This window comes from Peromyscus maniculatus, chromosome 15, assembly GCF_049852395.1.
Source record: "Peromyscus maniculatus bairdii isolate BWxNUB_F1_BW_parent chromosome 15, HU_Pman_BW_mat_3.1, whole genome shotgun sequence".
Classification (NCBI taxonomy): domain Eukaryota; kingdom Metazoa; phylum Chordata; class Mammalia; order Rodentia; family Cricetidae; genus Peromyscus; species Peromyscus maniculatus.
Window position 1 is genome coordinate 34,561,291 of NC_134866.1, and position 24,247 is coordinate 34,585,537.

At 37.9% G+C, this 24,247-nt stretch overlaps 1 protein-coding gene and 1 long non-coding RNA gene across 2 annotated transcripts in view; both read right to left on the reverse strand.

Moving 5' to 3' along the window:
• Nucleotides 1–24,247, reverse strand: part of Plcxd3 (phosphatidylinositol specific phospholipase C X domain containing 3) — a 174,986-nt gene that overhangs the window by 42,583 nt on the left and 108,156 nt on the right. The window lies entirely within an intron of this gene.
• LOC143268664 (uncharacterized) lies at nucleotides 16,740–19,840 on the reverse strand. Its single transcript, XR_013044722.1, has 2 exons — nucleotides 18,375–19,840; nucleotides 16,740–17,606 (listed from the first exon to the last, which is right to left on the reverse strand). It is a non-coding gene; the product is annotated as an uncharacterized LOC143268664 (long non-coding RNA).

Sequence of the window (24,247 nt, forward strand, 5' to 3'; positions counted from 1 at the left end):
TGAAGTAAAGAATTACTTTTTTTATGTTTCAGGCATTTTTTAAGGAGAGTTCTAAATGGATGGAGTTAATTAGAAGAAAGTCCTGCATCTCATCACTAGCCATAGACTGTTTCCCAAAATTGGATTTATTTGATGTCAAATCCCCAGATGAAAAACTTTGGAGTAAAAGAAAGCATGATTCAGGGACAAAGCACATCACAGCTGAGGAGATATAAGAGAAGTTTAGAATAATCCTCACAATACAATGAACTTTTATTTAATTACATTTTTGCATTTAAAAAAACCTCTCAGACAAAAATCAGTATCTTGAACACTCAGCTTTTAAGACAAACACAAGAAAATAAGAAAATTTCCATCATGATTTCTAAATAAGTTTTCCTGAGAATGGTGTAAGGTCAATAGTTTTATTATTAGCATTTTTATTCATGCAACAAATAGTTAGTGAATACTGACTCTATGCCAGGAATTGTTGTAGGCTTTAGGAATACATGAGTCAGCAAAAGGGATAACACTGACTTCAGTGGTTTGGTTTTGTTTGTTTTTTGGTAGAGGTTGAGTTTTATTTAAGGAAAACAAATAATAAACAAATTGCCAGGTGATAACATAAAGCTTTGTTATAAAAAGTGCTCTTTGGGTCAACAGTGGCTGAATATGTTTCTACTTCTAACTTTGTTCTAGCTTTGGACTCACAAGTAGAAAGATTGATAGAGAAATCTTTCCTCTGGGTCTAAGCACTACTTCATGTCTCTCTACATCTGAGTTATTACTGAATTGTCTTCCCTTGCCCCAGAACTTGAATTTCTCTAGAGACAGATTGTATTTCTTTTATCTTTGTATCTTCAGTGATGATGATATATGTTTCTTCTTCAAATAGCCTACATTGGCTTGTGAAAAATCATACTCCTTCCATTTTTTCTACTTTCTTTCAAAATTTGGCACTTTCTGTTTTTTTTTTTTTTACCACTTTCCTTCTGCGCAAACTTAAAATGACTATTGTCACAAATCCATCCACTTCTTTTTGAATTCTAATTTCTCCCCTCAGCTTTTTGATGTTTCAAGTCACCTTTGCAGTCTATTCCATTCTGCACTGTAGGGAACAGGACCGATATATCCAGGGGGGTTTATGATCACTCTGGCCTGAATGTCCCACTAACTTCTCAAAATCCTTATGTTTCCATTGATGTATTATTATCTCCTTCCCCCAGTATTTATGATCGCAGTGAATGGTGTCATTGTGACTGAGGTAGAAACCTATATTTATTTTGACTCTTAACTTATCTCCATAGACTCCATAAAACATGATTTAAATTTCTGTATGTTCTACACCACTGGTCTATTTATAGTTTCTAGCTACCTCTTCAAATCCTTATGACTAACACTCATTTCTGTTCACCATCCTGTGACTTCTCAGTGGGTACCACAGTCTTTCAGTGGCAATCATGCATGAACCACCTGCTATCGATCTGCATCCTTGAGACAAAGATATAGAACATTTTTGTTTCACTGAGATCTGGGTCTGCAAAATCTTCTCTTGCCTTTTTGCATGTGGTATAATCCCATTTGAAATTATTCATTCTACTGCAGGGTGATGTGTCCAAATCCAAATATGATTTATTGTATTCTTAAGTTTAGCCTTCCATTCATTTGACACTCCTCTCAATAATGCTGCTGCTATTTTAATGGGAAATACAAGGGAGAGTTTTTTTTTTATTATATGCACTCCTTTTCTGTTTCTAGAATAAACTCTTGCTCTAATCTCAAAAGCTAAATTTCAGTAGCAGAAAGACTTACAATTTTCTGAATAAACTGTGTAACTTCTTACCTCCAGGCACTTGAATTTCTCTGGAGTTGAAGAAATATCATCAAAATACATATAAACATGTGTCATGCTTCTGATATCCCAAACATGTCCATGAATAGTCCTAGACAAAATTCACCATACCATAATTTCTTCCCCCTTGTGATGGGGGAGGGGGAGATGTCTTTCTGTATGCTGTGAAAATGTGTTGCTCTAATGGTTGATAAATAAAAACGCTGACTGGCCAGTGGAGAGGCAGGAAGTATAGGCAGGATAAGCAGACAAGGAGAATTCTGGGAAGAGGAAGCCTGAGTCAGGAGAGGCCAGCCAGCTGTCCAGGGAGCAACATGTAATGGCACACAGGTAAAGCCACAGAAAACATGGCAACATATTAACATAAATGGGTTGAATTTGAGATATAAGAGCCAGCTAGCAAAAGGCTTGAGCCATGGCCATGAAGCTATAATTAATATAAGCCTCTGTGTGTTTACTTGGGGGACACAAGTGGGAGAGATTTGTCCCTACCTCCCACAGGCCAGGATACAGGAAAACTCTAGCTACACTCTTGCCACACTGGACTGCCACTAGGCTTCATTCTCCTAAGAGAGCCTCTCAGATCTATGAGAGGGAGAAAAGAATGCCCATGGAGTCTTTTTTTTTTTTTTTTTTTTTTTGTTTTGTGAGACAGGGTTTCTCTGTGTAGCTTTGCACCTTTCCTGGAGCTCACTTGGTAGCCCAGGCTGGCCTCGAACTCACAGAGATCCGCCTGGCTCTGCCTCCCGAGTGCTGGGATTAAAGGCGTGCGCCACCAACGCCCGGCTCCATGGAGTCTTATGTATCATTTCTCCTAACCCAAAATCAGACTATGTAATGTAAATAATTCTCATGACCTTAGGCATCAGATTTTAAAATGAACAAACAGAGTTACAAAGAATGACATGCCACCTGGAATGACACCTTTTTTTTTTTTTTAACAGAAAGGGGATGATACATTCTAGAACACCTCTGCTTTGCTTGATTATCTTTGCAACTATAGACTTTTCTGAAATGGTGAGATTATAGTTCGTGTCTACTCCAAGCTTTCTGTTTAATGTTCCAACCTTTGCTTGAACCCTGTCTGTCTGGGGTTATCATAGTCTGCTCAAATCCCTTTCCAGAAGAGACTCTCAGTACTAGCTGTGGGAACTAAAAGACTGTTCTAAGGATTTTTTTTTTCCGCTAGTGCATTGAACTAGAACACATTCAAAGGAGAGAAGCACTGCCTCATTCATCTAATAATGTTTTGTTTTCTGTCCTATCCAAGAGGCTTAGTTACAACAGTGGGTTCCACATAAAACAAAACTGGTTCAACCTGTGAGCACTGGAGAATGCTGCTTACGCTGAGATTTGGTCCATGTAACATCAGAAGAAGAAAATATTTCCCAAAAAATATCAGAGACCGCTTATTTCCATTTCATATGTCCTTTTTGGCTTCAATTTTAATTTATATGACACTGTCACATAACCAGACCATTTGTCTTTGCTATTCAATCACTTCTCCAAAAGAATATGGACATCTTGGACCAGTGAAATGGCTCAGCAGGTAAATACACTTAACATCTTGAGCATGAATCCTAGAACCTGTATTAGAAAGAGAGAAACAGGGGGCTGGAGAGATGACTCAGAGGTTAAGAGCACTGGCTGCTCTTCCAAAGGTTCTGAGTTCAATTCCCAGCAACCACATGGTGGCTCACAACCATCTGTAATGAGATCTGCTGCACTCTTCTGGCCTGAAGTCATACTGTATACTTAATTAATTAATTAATTAAAAAAGAAAGAAAGAGAGAAACAGCACACAAATGTTGTCCACTAATCCTCACATGCCTGCTGTGCCATATAGGCACTCTAGCATCCATGTGCTCTCATTTAGACACATACCGTATATGCACATACAGCATATATCCACAATGATGATGCTAAATAATGATAAATACCTGAGAAACTTGTCCCTCAGTAATTTACATCAATAATGGATGTTGCTGCTAACAGGTGGTTTTATGTCAGTGGGGCAATAAATGGTTGTGATCATAGGACACTTTGGTTCAAGGAAAAATTTTACAATGTGATTTTGGAATAATATTTTGCATGTGTAGATGGAGAAATATACATACTGCTAGTTTCCAGGTGCAGTTATTATTGTCTCTGGGGGTATTTCTTTTACTTATTATTTAATTAATACAAAAATTAAGATTATCATCAAAATTAATTTCAAAAGTTATGTGTGTGGATTTATTTTATAAAAACGAGAGCAAATGACCCTTAGAGCATCATGTTTAACATCAAAGCCTTCTTACCAGTCACTCTCAGAGATAGGAGACACATTTCTATCTATGTCTCTGCTGATGTGTTGAAGTGGTAAGGACTCACTAAACCATGATCTGGAGGGTCCACAGAGGGATGTGGAAAAGTCACACATGCCAAAGCCCTCCATTAGCTGCTGTAATTAGCTACACAATTACACCAGTCACACCAAATTGTCACCCACGGTGACAGGGATCTTACTAGTGACTTAATGACATGTTTTCAGTTTTGCTATGACAACCATGCTTATTCAAACAAGCTTGCCCTAACCCTGAGATGCTGTTATGGTTGATGCAGTTAAGCACTAGAAAAACAATTAATGAAGAAAGCGTATTTCTCATTAAAGTTATTTGTCAGCATTATCCAGTTACAACTTCTCAACAGTTTCTTGAAGGACAAGTATCTAAATCATTTTTTAAATTGTGGTTAGTCTTTTCCTCTTAAAATATTGCAATACAGTTATCAGAAAAACACTAGAGAGTGGATTTTAGAAGAAATATTTTCAACTAAAATTAGTATGATTATTTAGGGGATCACTAGCCAAATATGAATTCTTTAATTCTTTGAGTCTGTAACTTACTCCTTTTATTAGTGTCTGTAATAGATGGTCTGCACACTAAAAAAGAAAAGCCTTAATAACTATTAGAGCCATTATATAGGACAAAAATTGAGGTGCCACTCTTGTTTTCCAGTATCAGGCTATAGTCCATCCATAGTTCTCAGATCTGACCGGCCATTAAGCTCATATTGGGCTCCAGATCAACTGTAGAACCCCCACAGAGGGAGCTTGAATGTGTGTAAATTGTAAAGTCTCCTTGACAATTCAAATATACAGAATCACTATGATAGACTTGCTTATATCTCTAAGAATAATAACAATCAAAAATAATAAAATTAAAATCTGTAATATTGGGATTAGAGAGAAACACCTGAGACAACTGTTATTATATCCATATAATATCTGACAGTATAATTGTTCTATATGCTATCTATTGAAAATATTAAATATGCTAGATTAAAATAGGGTTCTATTCTATGTAAACTTTATTATACCCAATAATAAAAACATTTTCTAGGAAAGTGTGTTGTCAAAAACAAATTTTTTTTCCTTTAATTGGTAGAGCACCATTTAGTGTTCTACCAGAAATATGTTGTTAATGGTAATAATAGTCAATATTTACCAAGTCTTAACTCTGTAGTTACAGAATGAAACATCTATGTGAACATTTCTGTATATCTCAATAGTCATGTGATTGGGTGTATTTTATCTCCAGGTCAAAGGGGAAGAGTTGAGAATTGGGGAGAGCAAGAAATCTTCCTAAGGTTACACTCTGTGATAGCTGAATGTTCTGGGCTACTTTATACCATACTGGAACATAAACTTTTGACACAAGATGAATACAAGACAAATGGCCTCCTTCACTTACAGGGAGAAGGTAAACAAAGGAATATTTTCCCCTGTCTTCCAGAAGCTACATTTCAGGGTTGTCAGTTACTATAGACCTCTGTAGTTCACTTAAAGTTTAAAATTCTGAATGTTATGTAAGTAATGACATCAATGGGCATTACACTTAATGTATTGTGTTGGTATTGAAATAACTGTCATAAATTTAGTAGGCTACACTTGAATCACCTGAATTTTCACAGACAAAAGCTGAAAGTAGAGATGGAGATAGCTGCTATTTGGACAAGCCACCCAAATCACACGTAGTTTTATGCCAGCGACATTTAGTACAGATAACAGAAGGAGAGAATCTGAAAATTGAATGGTCTTTTCCCTTATCTTTGAAACACTGAACATTTTGGGTAAAAATCAATGAATAGCCTCAGAGCTGTTTCACCTATTGTGGAATGCTATTCATCGGACAAGACTTTCATAGTTTTGTTTGTTTGTTTTTCGTTTAAAACACTCAATTTGGAAGTAAGTGCAAATATGTTCCTCTCTTTCATTTTGTATTTGTTATCAAATATGTGAGACTTTCATATTCCTGCTTTGGTTTCCTTTAGGAAAAAAATCATATAATTTCACATCTTTGTCATAAGCAAAACAATGCAAGAGCAAAACAAAACAGGAGTGTTCTGTGGGGGACAAGAAACTACAGGCTCTAGACACTGCCAGCCGCTGCCATGAGAAGCAAGATGTGAAGGCAGAAATGGGAAAAGGTACCAAGCCACTTGGCTAAACATAAATAAGAATTATGGGTTAGTTTAAATGTAAGAGCTAATCAGTAATAAGCTTGAGTTAATGGTCATCCAATTCGTAATAATGTAAGCCTCTGTATGTTTACTTGGGTCTGAGTAGCTATGGGACTGGTGGGTGAGAGAGATTTGTCATGACCACAGGCAGATTGGGACCCAGGAAAACTTCACCTATAAATGGTGCCAGAACGTGGGACATGAATTTCAACCTAAAACCTGAGAAAAAAGATTCTAAAATGGAGCTAAAAACAGCTTCCTGGTTGTCTCTCTCAAGTTAGTGGCAGCCTGTGGGCCTGAGCTACTCTATGACGGCTTCATGGCATGCAGGCTTGACCTACGCCACATTACACAGAGGTGTCTCCAAGCTGTGCACTATGCTGTTTAGTAGATATAGTTCTTGCTAGTCAAAAAAAAAAAGGGGGGGGGGAGGGGTTTCCTGGGCTACATGCTGCTTTGATAGAGGCATATACCCATTGCCTCCCAGAGTCTGGCAGTGAGCATGGTTCCCCCAAAACTGCTGGTAATGTAGTTCCACCATGTTGAAAAGCTGAGGTGGATGGAGCCAGCAACTCATCTTAGAGTGCTGCAGTTTAATGCAATAGATTCACAATAAGACAGATTCAGGTGGGATAAACCTTTAAACAGTTTGCAATGTGTGTAAAAAATGTATGTAGGCTTAGAAGAGAAAAAAAGTAATATACGCAGCTATATAAAGAAATAGATAGTTTAAAAAAATAAAGTCTTTAAAGAGAAAGTAAAAGTAATATTAAAAAATAAGCCATGTAAAGATGGATATCACACAGAAAATCTGGATTGTGTTATCTTTGGGATTTTTAACTGCAGAAAGACATTTGATTGTAAAGGCAGCTCAGTTAAACCAATACGTATATTTTAAAGGTACCTTGACTTCAAAATTTGGATCTAAGGATATGTTGCTTTGGAAAGGAGGCTCTGCTTTTGTTTCCATAGAAAGCAAGAGGCTATGGATTTGTTCCAGGTTAAGATATATCAGGTTTGACCAGCCAAGACCCCCTGAAAGATCTCCTATGACACCATGGCCCAGATGATCCAACATCCAGAACAGTTTCAAGGCAACTGGCTCAGACAATACAACCTCACAGACTACTCCATAATCTAAAATTTTCTTTGTGTTCCCATAAAAATACAGTGTCCTCATCCAGCAGCAAGTATTATGAGAAGCTATGCCCAAATTCCTAAATATATCAAGCTGGCTTTGGGGATGGAATTGGCTCACTCCTTCTCTAAACCCAAGCATATTGCTTTTTAAAAAAAAGGTTGAGAGATTCTTCTGACCCATATCAGAAGAGCCCTCTGGTGTGGGACAGAGAAAAACCAATATTTTTATTTAAAGCAGGTTAATTATAAATGTGATCTCTTTTAAAGAAGCAAAGGGGATATGATATAGATATGATAGGATGAAAGGGTAGATTAATGAACCTACTTTTAAAGAGCAACAACTTGTTTAAAAATGTTTTACATTGCTATAGATTTTAGTTTATTGATACAAATTTAGAATTGATTTTGTTATACTGTATATATATTTCTACTCTCGTTTGAGGTATTATGTTTATGTAACTCATTTAGATTGTAGTGGATAATTAAGAAATACAGATTAACAATTAGTCTTCTATGATAGTCAAACTTATAGTCATGTTAAGTTTTCTAGGTATACATAGATATATTTCAGATAGATAGGTAATCTTCAAACACTTCAAAGAGCTACAGAATATGGCATTTAAGATGTTTTAAAAATTTAGACTTTCAGGACAGTGAGACATGTCTGGTCCTGGCAGCATTGATTTACTTCAGAGAAGAGGATGGGCATCAAAGACACTCTATATGGAGTTTATCTTCTTCTTGGCAAAAATAGCCATTTGGGAAAAAAACTGTTCTTGCCTGGACTGCTTGATCGACTGGACATGCAGGACCATAGGAAGGTGACCACTGAACTTTGCTAGGCAAAATGGTCCTTCAGGTTCCTGCTTCACAGAGGAAACTGCCAGACATTCTACAGGACACAGAGAGAAGTGACTGAGAGACTCTAAGCCTATGGACTGAAGATAGATGCCCCAACTTTACAGGGGAACTTTGGATGACTGTCCAGGCTGCCAGCTATCTCTGTCTACTCTCACAAGACTCCTGAAAGTTGTTTGCATCCTTCTCCCATTTCTCAGGAAATATTACATCCTTCTGAGGTCTTTGATGTAGTTGAAGACTAGGTAGTTATAATTTCCTTAGTTATGATAAAAGATAAGTTCGACATGAAACCTTAGACTCACAAATATAGTATAGATAGGATATCTTCTTTAATTTTCCCAAATACAAATAGACTAGGTATTATAACTATAATTCTTGCTTGACAATTGTTTTGTTATACATAATTTTACTATGTTAAAGTAAAACCTTCCTGTTTGAAAAAAAGAAAAGGGGAAGTGCTGGGGATGTCTTTCTGTACACTGTGAATGTGTTGCTCTGATTGATTGATAAATAAAATGCTGATTGGCCAGTAATCAGGCAGGAAATATAGTATAGGCAGGTTAAGGAGAGAGGAGAATTCTGGAAAGTGGAAGGCTGAGTCAGGAGACACTGCCAGCTGCCACTGCCATGAGAAGCAAGATGTGAAGGCAGAACTGTGAAGAGGTACCAAGCCACGTGGCTAAACATAAATAAGAATTATGAGTTAGTTTAAATGTACTAGCTAGTCAGTAATAAGCTTGAGCTAATGGCCATACAGTTCATAAATAAAAACAACAACAACAACAACAACAAACAAACAACAACAAAAACTCCAGGCTGTCAAGTCAGATGGGCATATGTTTGATTCTACTTCTGTCTGAGATGCTGTGTGAGATTGGGTGAGTTGGATTAATTCATTTTCCACATGTAAAATAAAAATGAAAGTATTTGAATCATGAGTTGTTTGGTGGACTATGATGGGATAATATGTAATGTATTACTTATATTAATTTAAAATGTGTTATTTTCAATCCCAGTCATTTCATCATACAGTTAAGAATATTTTCTGAAAGTTGTACTAATATAATCTTGAGTTTATGAATGTCATTTTTTATTTTTACAACAATGCAGTAATTTAAATTAAGAAATATTTCTAAGTTAGGTTTTAAATGAAGGTATTTCATTTCCCCTTTTGCCTCCATTTTTCTAGAATCTGAAGTTGCTGGTCAACCAAGGCTACATGTTAATCATTATAACCCTCATAGCTCAAGGAGAGAAAGAAGGAAAACTTATTTTTTGTTCATTATTAATCAGTAATGAAATGCCAGTAACATATCCTATCTACTGAAATGTTGTTGTTCATACATGTTTAATTGTTTTATCTTCTTGTTTGGGTAAAGATTTAAATGAAAGTAATGATTAATGTTTAGATATGTGAGTAGAATTCTGTTACAAACTGTGTCATTCATATGTTCAAATAAACCACTATTTTCTAATCAAGTTATGGAATCAGCCCAGGGGCCTGCTAATGGAGGAAGGATGAAGAAAATGTTCTAAATACATACAATGATGTGTTATTCTTCCACAAAGAAGAATGAAATTATGCCATGTACAGGAAAATGAATAGGACTAGAAACCATTGTGTTGATGGAATAAGACAGTCTTTATAAAGAAAAATATTGTTTGTTTGCTTCTCAGATATGGAATCTAGACTTACAGAAAAATGACCTGAAAGTAGAGAACCATAGTGACTGGCAGAGAGTTGAGAGTTGGTACAAGAGAGGGGAATTAGGGGGTAGTGAATATGTTCAAAGTATTTTATATGCATGAAAAATGTAATGTTGTCATAGAGATGCATATTCCAACAATAAAATAATGAATGGACTTTACTTAAAGAATGAAATTTAAAACAAAATTGCTGTTGTTACCACTGACTCTGAGTACTGATATGAAAAGAGAAGGCAACACTTGGATGATACCTTTAAGTGCATGAATTAAGAAAGCGAGAGCACATAAGATGAGATGCCTCTTCCAGCCTGCATAGTCTATAACAACACTGTATTGAAAACCTCAGCGACTGACTGATTGTGCTTTACTATAGCATAAACTGCAGTAGGCTGAAAGGAACTGTCAGGAGTCTGTGCTCTCACTAGAGGGAAGGCTCTCAGAACACAGCAACTATGTCTTAGTCCCTTGCAAGCAAGGAACATTGCATTGTATAGTAAAACTCGGTGGCTCTGTGAGGAGTGGATGGGGGGTGGGGTGGGGGAGGTGGGATGGAGCAGGAGGAGGGGAGGGAGGGAGAACTGTGGTTGGTATGTAAAATGAAAAAGAATTAAATACAAAAATGGAGAAATTGATTCAAGTTATACAAATAATAGCATAAACAAAGAGAGACATTTTTAAGAATCTAGACTTTTTTCTTGTTTTTTTTTATTCTATGAAGTATTGCTCTAAAGTATTTTTTTAAATAGTTTATCCCACAAACTTACAAGCTGAAAGCGAGCTATCATTCAGACTGTTGCTCATGAAGATGATTGCTCATTTATCCCTTCCGTGACAGGATGACTCAAATTCTTTCCATGACTCCTCGACTAAAATCAACGTCACAGTCTGTTCATGGGTCTCACAAGGAAAAAAAAAACAAAACAAAAAACAAAAACTGATCTCATTATTGTTCCCTTGGATTTTTATCTCCCTCATACACTTTGCTCACCCACCTCATTTATTGAACTTGACTCTGAATGAGTTTAGGTTGTTTCAAAAACCAATTCATTTTGAAAAGATAAAGAAGGCCTCCACCCCCAGAAGAATTATTCCAGAATTGCTACAGCACCACTTATATAGATGAGTAAATTCCAAAGATGACTAATTCAAAGGTGTCAGTAGACTCTAAAAATGTGTAAGCTCTGTCATACTTGTTTAAGCAGAAAGCAAGCCATACAGATAATTCTGTTGTTTCTCTACCCCCTGAGCTGCTGGCTCCATCTACTTCACATGCAAAGGAAGTAGACTTTTGGGACAGAGTAAGTGAAGCTGACTGATCTTTTGCTAAGAGGCAATGCTCCGTGAGTATGCCTTCCTCTGGGCAGGAGGCATTTGGAACCTCAGAAGATGTTTTCCACCATCATGATTTGGAAAGAGTCTTCTCGAATCTACTGCTTTGATGCCACAGATGCTTTAGAACTTCCTGCCATCCACAAGACACTTCCCACAAGAAATTACGATGTCCAAAATAATTTTGCTAAAGCTGAGAGACTGTTCTAGGCTGAGAATCCTGCTGCCCAATCTCGCAATACTACAGTCAATGCATAAATATGTATACAGATTTTTCTCTCTTATTGAAAGAGGAGCCTTTTTTTCCCCCTCGTTACTCTTTGGCCACTTAGAATGTCTCCTTGACTTAGGCTCCTTTACCAAAGAATACTAAATTATCAAAGAGGTTGCCTGGAGATGCACTTGACATCTTAAATGTCTAATTGGCAGGGAAATTAAAGCAACTTAAAATGTGTGTGTTTCTCAGAGAGAGGTGGTATTCCCACCCTGTGTTATTAGATCTCACAGACAGCTGGGGCTAGAAGGGCAGGGACTTCCAGCATTACTGGTTTTGGCAAGTTTTTGTAAAAATTATGCCTTCTCACTGCAAAAGTGGAAAGTGGGGAGAGAAAACTGGTACAGAGGCCAGCCACATTTGTCAAAAGGTGTTTCTCATCTGTCTTTCAGAGGTCCCAACAGTGACTCCCTTGTTGTCAAGTTAATTCAATAAGAACATTTACTCCATTTGCTGTGTGCTGTTAGCCAAAGAACACATTTTAGCGGAGAAACTACGTAAAAAAGACTGGCAGGTCTAAAAGTGTACTTTTTTTCCCATCTCAGGTTACTACACCAAAATATGCGCCACAATGTTATCAAATTTTCAAGGAATTTACTGAATTTTGTGGTTGAAAACCTTTTTACAGAATGGCTTTGCTTTTGCCTCCCTTATGTAGACTGTCACCAATAAGCACAAGAAGTGCTGGATGGAGCTTTTAGACGTTCACGGACATCCCACTTATTGGTACAGCTTGAAACATTTTATCTGGAAATGTTTTCAAAACCAGGCTCTGTTTTTGTTGTTGTTGTGTTAAGCACAGGGAGAAATGTGTGTGTGTGTGTGTGTGTGTGTGTGTGTGTGTGTGTGTGTTTACGTGTGATGCATGTTTGTGTGTCTGTGCAAATATGTGTACACATGTGTGTACATACATGAATCTGTATGTGGCTGGCCAGAGGTTTACATTGGGTGTCTTTCTTTATCACCCTCCAACGTATATTTTGAGATCATGTCTATTGTGGAGCTTAGTCCTCCAGCCTGGCCTGTCAGCAAACTTGCCAGTACCATCCTAGGTCTGCCTGCCCAACAGTGGGGGTACAGCTGTGTGCCACCACACCATACCTGAGTTTTTACGTGGGCTCTGGGACCTGTATTCAAGAACTCTATCCTATGAACCATTTCAACAGCCAATAAAAGGACATTTTAAAATACCATTTCTGGTGGCCAATAATTGGATAAGAACATTTAAGAAGAGAAATACTTCATACTAAATATTGAAATATTTAAGAGCAAAAACCAAGAAGTTTTAAAGAAAGAAAAATGTCAGGAAAGGTCAAAATGTAATTGTCCTAAGATATAGAGAAAACACTCTTGTCGTCTGTCCTTTCAGTCCTACAGAATATTTCATCCACAGGTTACAATTTTAGTACTTAGCTGCAAACTATGTCTTGTACAGTTCTATAATTATGTACCTTATATAAACTCACATGTTGAAGAGATTGTCCTATAAAACAAGGACAAAGATTCTGAGGCAAAATTTTATAAGGATAATACATCATTCCTATATTGTTCTTACTACAAGTGCCTAGCACATCCTCAGCATTGTCCCGTTTTCTGAGTAGTCAGTTTAACACATGAACAGATTCTCCTTTCTGTCCTTAGATATCCTGAGGCATCCAGGGGAACCACTCTAGTCTACTCTGAAATAGAGACATCTGAATTCTCAACGTCGTAGCTCGAATGCTATCTTAGTCACCAAGTGACTGCACCCCCTTGTCCCCCATAAATGAGTTCTGTCTCGAGTTTTAACAGGAGTCATGCACAAATAAGATGCTGAAAGCGTCAGAGAGATAAACTACACAGTGTCGAAAGCGAAATATAACTTTCATAATTACTTTCTCCTATTCCCAATGAAATACCTCTGGGAAACTTACTAAAAGAAAAGTTAATATCCAGAGCAAGATAAAAGAGTATGAATGCATCTTCTAGGGCATGAATATAGTAGGACAGAAAGTACAGGCATACTTTTAGGAGCTAGTTATCTCTGTCTTCACCTGAGAGGCAGGGACACAGTTCTGGCAAATAAGTCTTCTCTTTATGAGCAGCAAGAAAGAAATGTAACTGTATATGTATTGAAAGAAGGCCAGTTTAATGCTTATTTCCATTACTTCTCTCACCCCTTCTAGTATGCTTTCTCACACACACACACACACACACACACACACACTATATATATATATATATATGTATATACACACACACATACACACACACACACACACACACACACACACACACACACACATATATATATATATATATATATATATATATATATATATATATATATTTTCAGTCTCCAGATAACTACCCTGTATGAGTACAAGTAGAGAATGGTATACCATTGAAACAGTTTTTTTTTTCTCTCCACAAACCTTGTGCAGTGGAAACATCAAAACGTTACTGGCCATGGTTCACAGCATTAAAGAACCACTCATGGTTCTTCAGCTAGAAGAGACAGGAGTTCTCGGCTCTCTCTTATTTGGGGGCTACTTGCCTGTGGGAATGTGGATGAAGTGTTGAAGAGTAAGTATACAACTACAGTGAATTGTGTGTGTGCCGGCACATCAAAGCTCCCTGTCAAATACAGCAAGACAGAAACGCCTGTGGCAGTCAGTTGTTCCTGAATAGCAACAGAGTCAAATTCCTTACACCATCCTTTAATGGCCAACCAGTAAGTGTGGGACTAGAATAGAATGAACTCATCAGACCACTGAGAAACAGTGCCATCATATATCTTAAATTTTCATACGGTTTCTACGGACAGTGAATGTATATTGAACTATGAACTACCATCAGGTTGCTATGATTCTGTTCATTATAAGCTACATATTATAAGTGTTTTATTTGAATAAAAAAGGCAACCTGAAGAAAATACTGAGAAAACAAACCACAAAATGGAAAGATCTGTGTTCATAAATAGCACTTGATAGTATTATATGTCATTTATTTTCTTGCCTGGGTTATAGTCAAGCCTATGTTAAATAATATAGGCATTGTCTTTCCTGTTTGGCATTTGGACAAGTCCACACAGTGGACCCAGAAGCATACTGTCTGGATCTCACACTCATTTCCAAAGGGCAGCTCGTGCTTTTAGCATTTGCTAATGAAATCACACATTACAGTCTTGTCGCCACCCACCTCTCCTCTCAGACAGGATGTCACAGCCTCTGTGACAACCTGTAAGCTGTTCTGCTTTTAACAGCTGAGACCACAGGGAAGTAAGTGATGAGGGGGCAGGAGGAAAAAAAAATTTTAAGGCAGAAATTCAAGCTCTGCTTATGATTTTTTTTTTTTAGAAAAAATCAATTACAACAAGTAACTCCCCAGCTATTCTTCTCTAATTATTTTTTGTACTTTAAAGTAAGTTAATCAATAAGAGGATATAGTCACAGACAGAACAAAAGCTGGAGAATCTGTGTTTTGATCAATAAAGCCAAATATTAAAGCCTGTAGACAACTCCTGTGGTATTTTCATCTAAAAATCCTCCCAGCTTGGATATGTTGGAAAATTGTTCCTATTCCCAGCTTTTGATTGCTGGTGTTATATTGAAGTTATTGCAGAAGATAACATGTTCTTAGCTGCATGGGTGCCTTAAAAGCTGAGCTGTCCTTGCCTGGAGTGCTATTAGCAAGTTCCAAGCTTCTGTGATGCTTCGCCATGTGGGGATGCTGGGAGCAACTCCTAATTGTCTCGTCTTTTGGCAGCAAGGATTTGGCTCACTTCACCTCACACAACTGAACACTTAGACGTTCAAAAGTAGATCAGTCACTGGGAGTTGTGTGTGATAACACTCAGTGTATCTGAGTAGAGCAGGGCATCCATTTACTCCTAACATTTACTCCTCTCTGGTACAAAGGGTGGCTAAATAATTGGGGTTAGATGATGACAGTGTGTAGGTGCCTCATTAGCATAAATCACCCCAGTCTCATAACACTTGATACATTTCCCTTCCACCTTCTGCCTCTTTGTGCCCTGAGAGAGTTGGAAAATCTTGAAGAAAAAGTTGGAACACTTCTGAGCTCCAAAAGGTCGGAGAGGCATCTTACAAAGAGTCATGCTTGCACATTTCTCCCCCATATTCAGCTTCCAATCTCCACTAGCCAAGAATCTTTACACTTCTTCAAAATCAATTCCCACAGTTGTCCAATGAGTAGGGATAGACTTTAGATCACAGAGGAGGTGAAATTATCCTCAGTGTGGCTCAAATGGAAGAGCTTTCATTTTCAGTAGGTCATCTGCAGTCTACAGTACAATTAACTCCGATTTCTCTCGTTATCAGAGTGGTCAAGGCCTTTGGGATAGACATAGCCCCAGTTGCTTCAAGAAGAAAAAGTGTAGCAAAGACAAAGGTTCGCAGGAAACCTCCCTCCCAATAGAACTTCCAGGCCAAATGAAAACGGCAGAAGTAACAAAGCAGCAGCCCTGGCAGCTGGACGGTGGCTCGCATAGGTCCCTTTACTCTCTTCTTGTACACAAACAATCTCTCGGAACACCATCCTCAGACAAGGTCACTCTGGGGTCATGATAAAGAAAGACTTTTCAAGCCTATTTCACGTAAGAAAAAAACAAGGCCTGTGTGCCATAAGCAAATAACTAAATATTCAGCTCTCTTGACCAAAAATGAGTGACTGATTTTTGTTACCAATCAGTTTCATGTTATTCTGGTTTACAGATAAGGCGTATTGAGATGGCCAGTTATGGAACTGACCTTGCTTTCTAACAACAGTGATCTAGACAGAGCTTTCCCCAGCATTGCCCACCCCCTCCTGTAAGTGCTTTGCAGCATCCTCTTAGTGGATGTTTCGTGGTCCCTCTTGTGGTATGCTCCCCCTCACTGCAACAGGTAATAACGCCAGCGTGCCCAACTATACATTGAAACAGAGAAATCTCCTCTAAAGGGTAATTACAGAACTCTTTGGCCCTTTCACACTACAGCTTAAATTTTACTTCTTGCTAGAATGAATTTGTCACACCTTGGATGAATTTTCAATTGAATGGGCTTGTGACCCACTTTAGGAGCGCTGTCTACATAAAGTAGAAAGGAAGAGATGTTCTGGAGATCTGAAGGCCTCTTTTTCATGGCTCAGAATATGACCTGAGAGGGCCAGAGATCTCGTTCTCTTGAATCAGACATATCTTGCTTTTCTACCAGAAATAAATCACAAATAAATAAAATAAGAGCCCAAATAAATCTCCTTAATACCATACTTTCAGAGTGAAGTACATACCAGCTGTATTAAAACTTACTTGATGAAATATTTGTGCTCCCTGGACACTTATCGTCTTTATTCTCTCTGTACCCCCATAGACCTACTTCCTCTCAGTCTTTTGTGATATCTATATATCTCTATAGCCAACCTATCTATATCTATATACAGAGAGAATTATAGTTATATACTAGGCTAGTTCTTTTTCTGTGTTGAACTCAAATGCCCTCCAGAAATTCCACATAAGAAAAATGGGATCTGGCAAGGATTACTAAAGCATGCAGCAACTCTCTATCACATGCCATACTCTCTCTTTCCACCTCCTTCTCTCATATCCACAAATACACTTAATATAAATTGAATGGATCCAACTTCCCAACAGCTTGGAATCCCTTCCAGTCTTTGGTTTTGCTGACACGGACAATGAAAGTTCTCTATGTCTGCTTGCATATCATTGGCTGAATGGAAGAGAAAGAGATTTTATGCATACTCTGCTTTCAGAATTTCTTCAGTTAAAGTTGTTATATTGAAGAGATTTGGAGATAACTCTTCCTTCCTTCCAAACCACAGCAAGATCCATGCTGAAGTCACTCTATGTCACAGTCTTAAGATGAGATGTTTTCCAACAACAACAGCAGCAGCAACAACAATTTCTTCCTCCCTTTTTTCCTTCTCTTCCCACTTCCTCCTCTTCATATTGCTTGAAATCATCTTAGGGGACAAGTGGGATGCAAAGAATCATAATATTAATTGATGTAGTGGAAATACTGAGCTTGAAAATTACTAAGCTCCTGGAATGAGCGTAAATGTGATTTTTAGCAGAGCTGAACAAGGATAGCTCAGAGGAATAATTTTCTTGTGCTTATATCTTCATAACAACTCTGGGATTTATGTATAAAGGTCCCACTTTTCAGTGGCATAAAAGAGCTAGTGCCAATAGGAATGGCCAAATTTTGGAAATCAGAGGTGTTTCATCTGAGTGACAGACCCAACAGACAGGAACTTAAATTCGGATCTTCTGAGTAAAGGGATTATGATCAGTTTATGGGAGAAATACCTGAGTCTACAGAGGAAGGCCCTCGTGGATCTAGAGATTGGCTCTTTCCAGATTAGTGGCTTGCTAAAGTACAGCCATGAGCAACACTACTCAAAGTGAATACATTTTGTGGGCTCACCGGAGTCTTAAAAATGACAATCTTTGAGTCACAGACTGTTGAATCAGTCTCTGAGGGAGGCATCCAGAAATTTGCATTTTAACAATGTCACTATAAACATGTTCCAGACTGCCAAGCTCTGAGCTGGGGAAGGATTGCTTTCTGGAACTTCCTTTTGATTTCTACACTAGACTCCTTTCACTGGTTCAGAAAAGCTAACATCTGAACTGAACACAGCACTGGCTTCAGTACCAATGTACATTATCTCATTTTTCTGACCTTCAATTTCTTAACATATATTTGGGACTAATAATGTGATACTAACCATATTTCATATATGAAATGAATCTTTGATGCCTTTCTACAATGCCACTAATGTTCTTGTTCCTCAGACATAAGTAACCGAGGAGACACCATTGTCTTTCTGCTAAATAGAAAATCTATTACTAGTTGCTCTACTAGTCTGCTGACCTCTCTGATGGCAAGTCCTGGGGGAAGGGAAGACAATAAGCTGCTTTTCATGTAGTTAACGCTGCCTCATGTTACTTTGCAGCTAGCTTGGAAACATTCTCAGACTCAGCCTCTTGGTAAGGCTTTTCTTGGCTCCCGAATGCTGCTACGATGTCTGATACTGGAGCTGAATAGCTTCCAGACAATAAACTGTAAATAGAACAGCAGGAGGCTCACAAGCTTGTTTGTATTCCCACTGGACAAGAAAGATGAGTTGACTGGCTTCCTAGCACAGAACCAGAGAGCTCAGAGAAGAAAAGCTCATCAAACATTGATGTCCGAGTCATCAGGCTCCATGTTGGGTCTAATAGCACAGGCATCACTGGTCCAGAACACTATATTATGTGCAGATTGACGGCCAGCTTATCCATCCCTGGTGGGTTTTGCACCATGATGCTTTCTGGCCTTCCCTGGACTTCTTATTCCTCCTCTGCCCATCGTACTTCCATGGGGTTCTAGACTCTCTTCTAGAACCTAGACACTTGGGTTTTAATCTCACCGTTGCTGCCTGGTGGTTCTACGACCTTAAGCAACCACTTTAGGATTCATTTCAGTCTCAACTTTCTTACTAAATCAGAAGAGGCCAAATGGGAAATGGATACAAGGCAAGGAGGACTGAACTAGTCATCTCTGAGTTCCCTTTCTGTTTGGTTCTTCATCAGTCATTTCCAGTGGCCCTGTGCCATAGTTCTATGTCACTCACCTCAGACCTCCTTTCCTCATGGCTTTGCCCACCCCATCTTTTGAATGCCCTTTCCTCCCCAGCATTTGTTTCGCAGTCTAAACACATACTGAATTAACACACATCTAGTGCTCAGCTGTAAAAATTTACAAGAATAAGGATGGAGATGAGGGTAAAAAGTAGACCCACATAATAATCCTCATTCATTAATTATGGGCTTTCTGAAGACTTGCTTATTTTTGCTTTGTATTTATGGGGGTGGTCTGCCTGCGTGTATATATGTGTACCACCACATGCATGCAGTGCTCGAAGTCAGGACATGATAACAGGATCCTCTGGAACTGAAGTTGCAGATGATTGTGAGTTGCTGTGGGTGCTGAGTATCAAACTCAAGTGCTCTGAAAGAGCAGCCAGTGCTTTTCACAGCTGAGTCCCCTCTCATGCCTTAATTATGGGAAATTTGTTATGAAAATTTTTGAGTTAAGTACTAGAAACCTAGTCTCAAATTTTTCATCGCTAATAGATCCACTATTACCTACTTTCTATTTCCTTTATCTCCCTTCTTCTTTCTTTTGCCTTTTATTTTCTTTGTGTTCTTTTTTTTTTTTGTTTTGTTTTTTGGTAGATTGAGTTCTCAATATTTAGCCCATGTTGGTCACAGATTAATGACATCCTTCCTCTGCCTTCCAAATGGTTATGAATATGTATCATGGTATCCAGCTACTAGTACCTGGGTTGGTAGGCTGCAATGAGTGAATGGACACAGTTGATGCAGAGCATCCACAGTCCCTGGCACATTACAAGAGCTCAGTAACTTCGAGTGCCTTCCCCATGTTGCCCAGTTGGGTAATGTGGTACATACAACAGCAACCTGGATCTTCTACATCACAGTCAGGGAAATGACTGTCGACTGGGATTTGGTGAACAGAGATGCCCATTTTATGCTTCTAAGGCATACTGTTCATCTAGAATGATGCTAGAGGGTTTCCCAGGATTCCAGTGGGCAGCAAGGCCAGTAGAACTGAAGTCACTCTAGGCTAACATCTCCTACTCAGATTTCTCTTCCCAGCACTTGCTGTTTCCACCTTTGAATAAGTGGAGATGAGTGTAGCGTCAATTTTTCCCTTTTTCAGACAACCTACATATCTGAGTTATTTTCATCCCCAAGGTTCAGTTCTGATCTGACCTTTCAATTTCCTTTTAATACAACATTGATTAAACTTAATTAAAAAATCTTCCCTTCAGTTTCCTGAGACCCATCTTTCATGTTCTTTGTTTTCCACCTTATTATGGGTATATTTTTCTCATAAATTTTATTGATGTATAAACCATAATTAACACATTTCATTTTATCTGTAAAGTTATTCCAAGACAACCTTAGTGCTCTTCTCAGTGTGACTAAATTTTAGAGAGTTTTTTTGACAATTTATCTTTGACTTCCTAATTCCTAGAGAAGTAGAAAATTTGCAATTTGAAAAAAAATCTCTCCATTCTTAAGATGTAATTTTCTCTTAGTCTCTTATCAGTTGTATAATCCCAAACTTCATTTCTCAAGGACCTGAGCTATCTTCTTGAAATGCAATACTCAAGCACCCTTACCTCCTCCATCTGTGTGTAGGTATAAGAATCTAGCTCCTCTAAGCACCAATTAGCAAACTTAGATGGTCCCATAATAGTAGGTAACCTAATTCCCTTATGTTTCATGGTCCATTGAAATCACTCTATAGTGATCAACTCTATTTTCCCCAAGATGGTCTATGTCTGTGCTCTGTGCTTTCTATTTCCTCAGCCTGGGTAACCACCCCCTAAATGTCTTTGCCTGTCACAATGACATTCTGTCTTTAAAGCCAATCAAAATATTTATAGGCACTAGGCATTATTCCTATAAATCTATAAGTTTTGACTCTAATTCTCTTACTATTATGCAATTTGTATTTAGGTCATGCATATTCTTCTATTTCAAATTTATTTGATATGTGATGGTAACAATGGCGTCTTACTGATTTTAATACACCTCACACTACTTAATATATTTCATTCCTCAGAGCCTTCAATAAATAAACACTAAATTGTACTTGGTCACTTGAATATACTGCCTAATTTGGTTTGGATATTACCAGTTAATGAAATCTGATCAGAATTGCAGTCACGTTTTAGAGCTTTACAATAGCAGGGAGATAATGCAGTGTGGTGACTTTAAGACTCTACTGCCACATACTTGAACTACAGTGTGCAGAGCAGAAAAAGAATGCAAACAGGAATCAGTAAACACAGCAGCTTGGGCTTAAGTCTTGGATCCACACTTTCTTAGTTGTGCTATGAAGGGAAGTTGTCTAACACTTCTAATACTCAGTTCTTGCATTTTAAAGATGGAATAGCAATAGTGCCTCCATCTGAGAGATTTTATGAATGTCAAATCAAATAATACACGTGAAACAGCTTAGTATAACACCCTATAGAGGCCTCCTTAAGACAACTGACAATAACATGGTATGATTATTATAATCATACAGTGTGTTGGACAATATGAATTTACTTACAAAGATATATTGTCTCCTAAAAATCTGACAAGTGATATTTGCTTTTTTTTTTTTTTTTAAAAAGCAGGAGTTTAATAAACTTCCATATATTAGGAAAGGAATTGACTCAAGATGCACACCTTCTTTTTAAGAACGTGTGAATTCCGTGGGGGTGAGGTGTAAAAACTGGTGTTTGGGAAATAAATTAAAAATAGGTCTTTAAGAAATGAAAACCTGTGTCTTTTGGCATTGCTGAAGTGGCAGAAAACACATCTGTAGTTTTTAGAATTGATGGCTAGATTGAAAGTTGAGGTCCTTAGGTCCAGGTTGGGTTTAGTTTCCCTGAATACCAACCACAATTTCAACCACTGGCTTCTCTGTTCAGGTGCTTGGGGTTTCATTAACCAAAAATATTAGAAAGGATTACTGTAGAGGGAAAAAAAGTTAGTCAAATGCAGGATTCAGTTCAAACTTCAGAATTTTCAGATGTGGATTCTTAAGTCCCACTGCTGATGATTGCCTGGTGACTTTTTCTGTGACCACGTAAATGTTCATTGAGTCTTTTGGTTCTAATGTAGAACTTTTGGGATGACTAGTGTTGGCACAATAGAATAGTTGAAAAAAAAATCAGTCTATTTTTATGCTTCTTCACTTGATCTGAAAAAAAGGCAACAAAGCTGTCCCTTCACTACCTCTTTTAGAGGGAGGCAAATTGCCTTTGGTAGCCAGTAGTCAAGGCCAGAAAGTCACTTTTTCCTCTCAGTCTCTGTCCAGAAAGCTAGAATGTTGCCCTCCTAGCCCAAAGGTAACAAAGCAGAAACCCAGATTTCACATTAACACCATATTCAATCCAGCAATGCAAATGTAAAATGCAGGTGACTCGTGTGTGGAAGATGAAGCCCTGCTGGAGATTGCTCATAACGCTAGTATGGTGGCCAGGTTACAAGGTAGATAGATGTGCAAACTATTGTCAAGTCATTAGAATGATCTTAGGGGCCAAAATTTGGTCCTACTATAGGATCCTCTCTTTTTAAATCCTTTTTTTTTTCATTTCATTCTTTTTTTTTTGAAGTGAAATTAGAATTCACTATGGTTACAATTTCGATTTAAGTAAGGGTGTTAGAGGTGGGGAAGGGCTTCAGCAAATGATACTCAAGGCTGGGTAAAGAGCTCAAAAAGAATGAGTCACAACTCTAGGGTCTTCCTATCTAGTTTTAAAACTTGCTTCCTGCCTTTTCCCATGCTTATCTTTCTCTTTAGGAGGGGGGGGGGATATCACTCTACTATTCCAGATATATGTCTCAAGCAAGTGAGAGGGACTGAGTTAGAACAGATGGCTGAAGACAGTTCTTCACAATCAATTTCATGAGCTTTTAGCAAGTATTATCTCAAAAAAAAGTATATAGAAAACACTATTGGTTAAATTTAAATAGGATTCTTCAAGACATTTGCAAATGTCTTTTATATGGTAATATACATTGTGACTCTGGGGAGAGCTATGTAAAATATAATTTTCGGTACTTTCCTAACTTTTTATTAACCTCCCTAAGCCCTCTTTTATAGTGTCATACTAGAGGAGAAATAGCTAGAAAGCGGTTTAAATATGACTGAGAAGCATCCAAAGTACATAAAATGCTATAAAAAGGTAAATGAAAGCCATTCACTCTGTGAGTGTGTTCTTCTTCATAGGTTTTTCAACATGGAAAACCATGGAATGCCTCCTGGCCAGAAGACAAAACACTCTTGTAATATAGGCAAATGTTTATGTAAATAGAGCGTTGTATATTGAAATGTGTATGCTCTTGTGAACTTGAAGAAATCATAGGAAGACTTGTGCCATGCCTAGAATATAAAAGTTAAAGATACAGTTTCTTCCTTTCAAGATGGAGGCAGAATGGCAAGAAATGGGATCAATGGGATCAGTTCATGCTGGAGATTCCTATGTTTCTTCACCATTTCCAGTAGGACCCTTGGGTTTCTTCAAAACATGGAGACTTTATAGGATACAATTACTAAAACAGCACATTCTTATATGTATATAAGCCCCTTGCTTGCTAATTTGGTGAGAGGTCAAGTAGTCATTTATCAGATCAGTTAGTGTTGGTGGAAAGTAGGGCTATTAGATAAAAATCTTTCTTGATTTGGTGATATTTTGATGGAACTCAGTGAGTTTTGCTTTAGTCTTCTAGAGAGGAATGTAGACTTTCACGACCAGTTAGAGTATAAGGGAAGGAAAGTGGTGAGAACAAGAGGGAGGGGAGGAAGAGTAGATCCCACCAGAGGGTGTTTGACTGAGATACAGAGTCATGTACATGTCATCAGGGGAGGTATCTCAGAGGAAGACTTAAAATTAATGACAAAATATCACTTTTTCAATTATGTATATCACAGTGATTATGCGATTTCTCTTATATCCATAGATCTTCAGTAATATCCAAAAATTCTGTAGAAACTGAGCCTGGAGCAATGGGACACATGGACAGATCA